The sequence below is a fragment of the Odocoileus virginianus genome, chromosome 9 (genome assembly GCF_023699985.2).
Source record: "Odocoileus virginianus isolate 20LAN1187 ecotype Illinois chromosome 9, Ovbor_1.2, whole genome shotgun sequence".
NCBI lineage: Eukaryota > Metazoa > Chordata > Mammalia > Artiodactyla > Cervidae > Odocoileus > Odocoileus virginianus.
In genome coordinates, this window is record NC_069682.1 from 64,077,992 (window position 1) to 64,088,219 (window position 10,228).

Genomic DNA, 10,228 nt, shown 5'->3' on the forward strand with positions numbered 1-10,228 from the left:
AAAGGTGGAAACTGAAATGCAATGACAAGATCCAATAATATGCAAGTTGTGAGTCTTGGTTTGAAACCAACTTTATTTATACTTGACATCAGACTCCAAATTCATAGCCCATCCTAGGTGCTCAGTAAAGGATATCTGTTATCACCACTACTATCATTTCATCCCTACCACTAACCAAACCATGAGGATCCTCCATGTTTTGCTAGAGGGTTTATACCATTTATGAGAAGATTATAATAAAACTGATTATAAAGTGAAATTCCAAGCTTAGAAGAAAACTGAAGATTTTGGAAATTCAGGAAGAAGAGGACGTATGCTTCTGGTAATTGAAGTGAGGTTAGGTCCAAAATACATCTTCAGGGATTTGTGTCAATTACTTTCTTGGGTTGTCCATAGAGGTCATGATCCAAAAGGGTCAATCAAGATTGTTCAAATCATTTCATCTTCTGCCGTTGCCAGGCTGGCATGATGTAAGTCTCAAGTATTCTGTAGTGTTTTTGCTTCTCTCTTATCTACATAAATGGAAAAAGTTGTCAGTAGGAGGGAATGTGACAAATAGAGGAAGAAGCAAGGGATGTTCAGAGAGGAATGAGGAAAGGAGTAGAGGAAATGGGGAGGAGGACAGGGAAGAAAGGAAAAGGAAGAAGTGGGGGAAAGGGAGGAGACTGCTATTTTCACTCCAGGATCCACTTTGAACTGTGTGTCTAAGATCAATCCTACTCTTAGGTTTCCATGTTGAGTTCCAATTACTTACACATAAGAATACTGCTTTCCTGAGAATACATTGGATTTGTCGACAACAAACTTGACAGCGAGCTTGCTAAGAGTAGTTTCCACAGTCTAGAAGTATTCACCATTCCGGGGCCTCTCAGGCTTTCTATGTCCCTGACTCTAAAACATTCATCTTTGTCCTTCAGGGATGTGTAGAAACACATCCCAGTTAAGCTCCAATTGGTGTTTTACTTCAGGTTCATGGTGTGATGGAAAATGACTGAGCTTTGAGACCATATAGACCTAATTTCAAAGATCAGCTTTTCCAGATGTAACTCTGTGATCTTGGACCAATTGTTTCAGTTCTCTAAGTCTCCAATTTCTCATCTCTAAATTGAATATGGGTACAGGGTATGAGAATATGGTTCCTGAGCAAGTCAAATTATTTAAAGGAAAAGAGAAGAAGAGAAAAGGAAAGCTGCTAGCCATAAAATGCACTCTAAAAATTCCATGTAGTTCAAATAGCTGAAATTCACTCACCCTTCATGAAAATAGCAATTAAGCCTAGGTCCCTGTAGACTTTTGCAGACTTTCTGGGCACCTGAGGAACTTCAGTAATTCAGAATATTGATGTTTCTTTGTATAATGGATGTTTGTTTTGATTGTGATTTTGATTGTGATATGTAAAATGTCAACAAAATCTCTCAGTCTCAACTCTCAGAATAAGTTACCAAAATGAGCAAACTATATCGTGTCCACTAATTTGTCCACTAAATGAACAATTGCATGTCATACGTTAATATCACTTCTCCCTGCTGCTTTCTGCACTGTTAGTAACAAGCTCACAACTCTCACAGCCCCTGCTCCTGGGATGGAGGAGGTAATGACGATCTGGTGGGTTTTCTCTGACCTCAGGATACATCTAACAACAAGGATAGTTGGGCAGGTCTCATGGTTTTCATGGTGACAGTCTCTCTTTAGCTGATTTGCTTAAAGAAGGGAAGCAGCGCGTTGCTGGAGGTTTAGGGAATTTTATAGTTGAGGTTGTTTGTGTGCCCTTTTTACTTTCATATCCTCTATAGCAGCCTGTTCTGTAGGGTGTCTCTCTGTTTCTCTCTCCCCCTCTCTTCTCCCCTCCTCCTCCTGCTCTTGCTTCTGTCGCTTCATCTTATCTCTCTCTTTCTCTCACACACACATTTATGCCTTAGTTCTAGACAATGGAGACAAGACTAATGAATAAGCCTGAAAAAGATACAACTTTCTGCCACAAAAATATTGCAGTGGAGATCAGTTTATACTCACTATTTCTTTAGCTTGTAGACAAGGAGGTGGAGTTGAAACCCACACCAGGGTGCAGAGCTGACTTCAGAGCCTGGGAGAGGTGACATTAAAGAGTATGGGAGAGGTGACATTAAAGAGTCTGTGCCTCACATGGCACCCAGATGCCTTCTTTGGTACCCTGCAAGCTAGTGAAGAAGGAACTATCTTCCTATAAAAGTAGAGAGCCTTAATGCCTGGCAGACACTGGATGTAAATTTCAAACGATGTGATTTAAGTAAAACTTATTTAAAGTGAAATTTGTGGTCACACTGAAGATACAACCCATCTTTGTTTTTTGCCTTACAAAAATTTATGTGGAATTCCTTTCTTTCCTATTTCTGGATGCCCATTGGGTATAGGTATCCTTTTGGCTGACTCAGAACATTCATGGAGAAAATCAGAACCAGGACCCCATCTCTTCTCCTGAAATTGGTTTCTCTTTTGCAAATAAACCTCCTGGTAAAATGTTTATAAGTGTGATATTTCACACATAGAGGAAAGGATCATATTAACTGCGAGAAAAGGGGGAATCTGCCACCTCATACAAGCAACATCCCTCATTCTTCTGGGATCACAAGTCTGAAGTTCATGGGTCCAGAAAAGGAAGGGATTGAGTACAATGAAGGGTTCCAAGAAAACTTACAGCAAAGAAATGAAAGAAAGTGAAAGTCACTCAGTCCTGTTCTACTCTTTGCAATCCCACAGACTGTAGCCTGCCAGGCTCCTCTGTCCATTGAATTCTCCAGGCAAGAATACTGGAGTGGGTAGCTGTTCCCTTCTCTAGGGGGTCTTCCCAACCCAGGGATCTAACCCAGGTATCCAGGTTTGCAGATGGATTCTTTACTATTTGAGCCACTAGAGCTGGAATCAGCTCTCCATATGAACTTGTCTTTTGTGGAAGATGTTTATTCATAAATTGCCATTTGTTAATCAAAGATAGTTTTTTTCCTCCTCCTGGCCCTCTAGAGAAAATTAATGTTCACTTAGCATCTACTAGGTTTTCAAGGAAAGAGAGACAGAATATTTATTATTTAGAGCGCTCCATCAGAGAGTCTACGGTTCAAATTCTCTTGACAAATTTGTTGTTGAGGTTTCATCTCTCTGAAGGGGTTTTCCTTACTAAGCATTTCCCAAGTCTTTTTTGGTCTCTGTTTTCTTAATTTCCTAATTTTGCAAATTGTCCCCAAGGTACCAGGACTGAGAGGCCAAAACCAATGGAGGGAGGCAGTGTAGGATTTGGTTGCCAAAACCTAAGAGGGTCTTGCTCTTCCTGGAGCCTCAGGTTCAACAGCAGTCTTAGGAACAGAACACAAACAGTCCCCGTGATGCTCATTCGAAGGGGGAGGGGAGGGTGCAGGAGTAAACGGCTTGTCTTCCAATAGGACCAAAAGTAAAATTCAAGTGAAGTCAAATCTCTGAGTAAAGTAATTTTCACAAGACTCACCCAGCAGAGGGGAGTAGTCAGACTGAAGAGCCATCAGAAGAAATTGGCAATATTTCCAGTTGGACTCATTAGACCTCACAAGGGCATTTTAGAATCCTAAAAGTGGAAAGAAGAGCAAAGAGCTATTAAATATAAATGTTCTGTCTTAATATGTCTGGGGCTGTGGAAACTCCAGCCCTTATTCCTTGGTGGACTGGTCTAGAAGGTTAAGAGAGGCACATGGGAGGGGCTATATGGCAGACTGGGGGAGACATGGAGCTGGAATATCGAGAATGTAGCAAAAGTGGTGTCTGTTGTAGACTTTGGGCTTGGTGTTTCATTACTAAGTTGTCTCTGACTGTTTGCAACTCCATGGACTATAGCCCGCCAGGATCCTCTCTCCCTGGGATTCTCCAGGCAAGAATACTGGGTGGTTGCCATTTTCCTCTCCAGGGGACCTTCCCCACATAGTGATCAAGCCTGCTTCTCCTGTGTTGGCAGGTGGATTCTTTACCACTGAGCCACCAGGAAGCCCAGATTTTGTGGTAGAGGAAGATAATAAAATATTCAGTTCAGCGCAGCCAGAGACAAGAGGGAATTTGTTCAGTCTTGGCCAGTAACTGAGAGCCAAATGAGCTGGGAGGAGGGGACTTCAATTTGGGTTGAATGGACTAGACCATGGGAGTACAGAGGGAAGACAAAAAGAACCCCAGATGCTACTGGGTCAAGCAGGGCACATCATATGAACTGAGGCAGGGAAAGCAAGATCAGGTCTGGCAGAGGTTTCCACAAGGAGGCAGCTGGGTCTGGGGCAATGGCATAGGGAACAGGACAGATGGTTCGTGAGCATTTCCTGCTTGCCTACTATGTGCCATCACTGTGCTGGGGGTACAGTGCTATAAGATAGTCAAGAAGGGGAGAGAGACAACCCAGGTGATAGTTCCAAAATAATGCAATGAGTAATATGAGACAGAAGTGTGGAGAACGCTGAGTGCAGATCTAGTTAGACTGTATTAATGGGAAAAGTCTCTGTCCTACACTTCTGACACCAGTTCAAACCACCATCACCTCTTACCTGGGCACTGCAACTATTCTGCACTGGTCTCTTTTCTTGCACTCATTCACCTTTCCAACACACCTGATCATATTACACACCTAGCTAAATGTCTTTAATGGCACGCCACTACAATGTGAGTATAGCCAACTTTCTTTGTTTTGACCAGTGTGGCTCTGGTTGCATCTGAATATCTCTCTAAATTCATTCCATCCTCTTCTGCCATGCCATCTGAAATGAGAGCATACTGAGTTCAAGATGCCTGTAGGACACCCAGGCAAAAATGTGCAGAAAAACATGAACTATATACAAAGAGAAAACTTGGGGAGAGGGTAAAGAAAGAAGTTTCATGTTCTTTCTGAAATCTGCTTTCTTGATGACTCTGAGAAGGTAGGGCAGACAAACTTCTATGATGTCTCTCCAAGACCTCTGGCCTCTGATTTATACACACGTACTCCAAGTTATTAAATCAAGTGCTAATTTAGGTGTTGCTATGATGGGATTTTGCAGATGTAATAAAGGTACCAAATCAACTGACCAGGAAATCATCATGTGAGACTGACTCAGTCATATGAGCCTTTTAAAAAGTATACTGTTTCCTCCAGCATCACAGAAGAGGAAGCCAGAGATGTGAAATACAAGAAAGATTCAATGGATCACTGCTGGCTTAAAGATGGTGAAAGACACGGGCAGCTTCTAGGAGCTGAGAATGGCCTCTGCCAACAGCCAGCCAGAAAGCAGAGATTTCAATACAACAACTGCAAGGAATAGAATTCTACCAGTAATGGTGAGCTGGGAAGAGGACCCTGAACATCAAACAAGGACACCAACCCTGTTTTAGCTTCATGAGATCCTGGGCAGATAATCCAGTCTTGTGCACCAAGACGTCCAACCTATACAAAGTGTGAGCTCATAGATATGTATCATTTCCAGTTGCTACACAGAAATAGAAAACTAAAACTTGAAGCAAAAAGAAAATGCAGTTTTCAAAAGGTCTAGGTATGTAGGAATTAAGGTCCTCCTCAGAGGTTCAGCAGAACACAGTCTGCCTTCAATACAGGAGACACGGATTCAATCCCTGGGTTGGGAGGACCCCCTGGAGGAGGGCATGGCAACCCAATCTGGAATTCTTGCCTAGAGAATCTCATAAATTGAGGAGCCTGGAAGGCTACGGTCCACAGCATGGCAGAGTCAGATCCAAGTGAAGCAACTTAGCGTGCGCGCGCGCACACACACACACACACACACACAGGAATTAAGAAAGCAACCTTTCCATTATTTTCCTACTGTGAAGTTTTTAATCCAGAGTGCTGTCTAAAGCATGAAGGGGATGTATGTCACTTATGTCTGTATTTTTTAAGTCTTTATTGAATTTATTACCATATTGTTTCTGTTTTATGTTTTTGACTGTTTTCTTCTTTTTGGCAATGAGGCATGTGGGATCTTAGCTCCCAGACCAGGGATCAAATTTGCACCCCCTGAGTCAGAAGGCAGAGCTCTAGCCACTGCACCCACTAGGGAAGTCCCTTGCCTCTGTTGTTAGAAATAAGATGGTAATTGTTTTTACCTTTAGTGGTAATTTGGAGTTAATTGTTTGATTTCTTGTGGGATTGATACCTGAGTTCTTCTTGACTCTGGAATAGGAAAAGAAGGAATGGCAGATTATCTTTCTGAGCAGCTAGGACTAGATAAAAGGTGTTGGTGGACTGAAAGCTAGTGTTAGAAGCAGGAATACGCCTTACCTATGAAATAAGTAAATGATTAACTTAATCATTTCTAAGGTCACTTCAAGATCATGAGTTCTACAAGTCTGTGAATTCAGTTTGAAGATATTGGCATTCACAAAGGCCCAAAGTGCTCTTAGGGTGAGAACCAAAAGGACATCCATGGCTATCTCTTGGCAGTTGGCACACAAGGGGGTTCTACATTCTCTATTGGAAGGGAACTGGGCTAGCACTGACATTTGACCTATGGCATTGTTCTCCAAATATACACAGCCTGAGTCAAGGCAACCCTTTGCCAAATGAGGATTGCTGGCCCCTTGCCCAACCACCAGGCCCTGCTTATTTTAGAGAAATTTATTATCGTAAAAAAGAGACAAATTGTAAAACTCAGACTTCGGTGTTGAAAAATTAATTAGGTTTTTGGCCCTCTCTTCTCAGTATTTATAAAGAATTTCCTTGCAGACTTAGCCGGTTCAGTGATGGGGTTAAACATGTGTACCCTGGAGATTAGCACTCTTGTTGGAGCTTTTTCAAGAGGGAAACTGTTAGAACCAGGAGCCCATTTAGGATTTCCAAAGAACACATCAGGAGAAGGCAATTAAATCAGCTTGGTGCTTGTCAGGAAAGGCTTCCTGTGAGAGCATTGAATGATTCATATGCCAGGCTGGGAGAGGCAAGATAGTTTAGTCAGAGGATCTCAGAGGTGTAAATGATGGCATGAATGAGCATGGTAGAATCAAGAAATGGTAAGCTACACACAGCTTGTGTGGGGTAAAAAAAATCTAGCCAGTGACCAGAAGTTAATATATGACTCTAGAAATGAAATTGGGAAACTAGCTCTGAGTCGGAGGAATAGTAGCCTTGATGCCTTTCTAAGAGGTCTGGGTTTTAACCTGTAAGTACTGGATATTTTTTTTTTACTGAGAACATGGCATCTTAGAATGATATCTCTGAGGGTGGCAATGTGGAGAATAAAAAAAAAAAATCTAGGATGGTACCCCATTGTTTGGTTTTGGCAATATCATGAGCTGAGAAAAGAAATGAAAAGTTGGGGATGAGGGGATACATCAAGTTAGATTTTGGATGTTGAATTATAATTGCCTGCATTATGCATGTGAATATGTTCTGTTTCTGTTACTCAGAACCTGGCCTATAATTAGAGGTTCAGACTGGAGAGCTGCCATGATTAGCACTGCAGTATCATCAGCTTGCCTCCAGGAGCAGTTAGCAGGGTTATGACCTCTGTAGATTGAGATGCCCCTGTAGTTCATGGTGCCTTGACCAATTACTCTAGACTTTTTGTGAATGAAGTCATTCCTTCATTCCCTCATTCATTCATCACTTATCAAAAGATCATCAAAAGTTTAGTGAGATCCTATAGTGATGGGCACTGTTCCAGAAATCAAGGGTACTGTACAAGACAAGATGGACAAAGTCCCCAGTCTCCTAGAGTCAATCTTCAATAAGATGAGGACAATGAACAAACCATTGAATAAAAAAGTGTCATAAAGTGTGACTGCTCTACAGAAAAATAAAACATTAAAAAAGTCAAACACTGTCTAGTGATGGTGGTTCTATTTTTAGGTACATTGCCCAAGGGATATTTTCCATGAGGGGATGACCTTTGGGAAAACACCTGCATGAGTCAAAGGATAAGCCAAGTCAAGGTCTATAGGAAAAGAGAGCAAAGTATAAACTGTCTGAGCAAGGAATGAGACATTCAAGGAGAGGAGAGAAGGCTTACTGCAGACAGAGCCAAGTAAGTGAGAGGCAGAGGAGTACAAGATGAGAATTAGGTGGGTAACTGATCAGAAAGGACTTGGGGTCAGGGTTAGTGAGGTTAGGTGTGATCAGAAGCCATTGGAGGGTTCCAAACAAGTCAGTGATGGCATCTAATGTGTATTGGAAACAATTTTATTGGTATCCATAGTGAAAGGTAACTGTGCTGAAAGATTGGGATTTTATTATTATTAGCATTGCTATTACTGTTGTTGGTGGTAATAGTTTAGTCCCTATGTCCAACTCTTACAACCCCATGGACTGTAGCCCACCAGGCTCTGCTGCCCATGGGATTTCCCAGGCAACAATACTGGAGTGAGTTGCTGTTTCCTTCTCCAGAGGATCTTCCTGACCCAGGGATTGAACCCATGTCTTCTGCATTGAAGACAGATTCTTTACAACTGAGCCACCAGGGAAACTCTGTTATTATTATTATTATTATTATTATTCACTTATTCAATAACTCGGGCTTCCCTGGTGGCTCAGAGGGTAAAGCGTCTGCCTGCAATGCGTGAGACCTGGGTTTGATCCCTGGGTCGGGAAGATCCCTGGGTCGGGAAGATCCCCTGGAGAAGGACATGGCAACCCTACTCCAGTATTCCTGCCTGGAGAATCCCATGGACGGAAGAGCCTGGTGGGCTATATATATAGTCCATGGGGTCGCAGAGAGTTGGACACGACTGAGCAACTTCACTTTCTTTCTTTCTATTCAATAACTCACTTAGATGTTTCAGAAATATGTTATGAATTCTTTCTCGATGACAAGCATTGCAGTAAATACTGGAGGTGCAGAAACTAGTGAGACATGATTCCTTCCTGCAGTAGTTTGTGGTGTTACAATTATATGTACACATATTACACTCAACATTGACTTTTCTGCAGTGTACTCTTTGCCCCACCCCTTATACTTCAAGTACAGGAGATAGAATTACTTAAATGTCATAGGACTTGGCATGATTTTATCATCTCTGCAAGATCTCTCACTTGACTTGCTTATTTTTTGTTTCATTTTATTTCCACTCCTCACTCTCATTCTCCTCCTAATATCTATCAGATAAACGTTTTTGTTTTTATAAATACTATCAAGACCAGTTTTGTGGCAACTTTTGGTCTTCTAAAGCACCAAGTGCCAAGACAGTAGTAGAGAGTATTATGCATTAGATACTATGTGGAGGCAAAGAATCTGTATATTAGAGCAAATTATATGATCTGTATCCCCAGGTATGGTGAAGACTTATCCCAGTCTAGGACTTTTAAAAATGGGAGAAGTTAAAGTCCACTGAATGTTGACAAACTTCTAGAAGGGGAAAAAGCCCTGACCTGTAGTATTTCCTGATTTTCAAGGTGTAAATGTTCCTACCTCAGCCAGTTTCAAACTCAGATTCAACAATGAGGTTGCAAGTCCAGAGTATTTAGCCATTGGCTGGAGCTAGTTACAGCAAACTTTTGTTCACAACCTTAATTCCCCCAGAAGAAGTGCATGATGGCATCATCGCTCTGCTAATGAAAATGGACTTTGGGGTGCAATATGTTCTTCTTCCTTAGTAACAGGAACTTTCAGGGTCCTGACATAAAGAGCAAGTCAGATGGGTGGTTCAGAAACCCTGAAAAACCCATCTGAAGGTAAATAATACGACTGCTTTTCTTTTCAAGGATAGGTTAAGAAAGTTCATTATTGGGTCAGCTGTGGACCCTATTGTTGGAGTCATTTGTGTGCACAGGGCGTAAGTTGGCTATTTAATCCTGACGTTGTGAAAAAATGTCTTAGCTAAATTAGAGGGGTGGCTGTAACCATTCTAAACATTGCCTCAGAAATGTTTACAATCCTTGGGTTACAGTATTTACCAGAGCCAACATCTGCTACGGGTGACCGGAGAGTGTGGTTGGACAGAAAGCGGATCTTGAAAACATAGAGGCTGCTTGAATTTAGAGAGTCCTTAAAGAGAGAAGTTGAGTCATTTCTGGAAGGCCCAAAGGTGGCTTTTTTGAATTGTGCAATTTCCATAGGGATTCTGGTATATTAAAAAAGATAAATATTCTTACTCCTTTGATATAAATGGTGAAATGTAGCTGCAGGTAAGAGGAAATAATGATATCAATGCTACAGACTGGACTGTGTCACCCCAAAATTATCTTTTGAAGTCCTGAGTCCCAGTGGTATTTGGAGATGAGGACTTCGGGTGGTAATAAGGGTTTGATGAGGGTGGAGCCCTGATC

At 41.7% G+C, this 10,228-nt stretch overlaps 1 long non-coding RNA gene across 1 annotated transcript; it reads right to left on the reverse strand.

Annotated features, from left to right (window-relative positions):
* Positions 1–219: 219 nt before the first annotated feature.
* On the reverse strand, positions 220–6,401 carry LOC110122276 (uncharacterized). Its single transcript, XR_002309168.2, has 3 exons — positions 6,251–6,401; positions 6,076–6,142; positions 220–512 (listed from the first exon to the last, which is right to left on the reverse strand). It is a non-coding gene; the product is annotated as an uncharacterized lncRNA (long non-coding RNA).
* Positions 6,402–10,228: the final 3,827 nt, after the last annotated feature.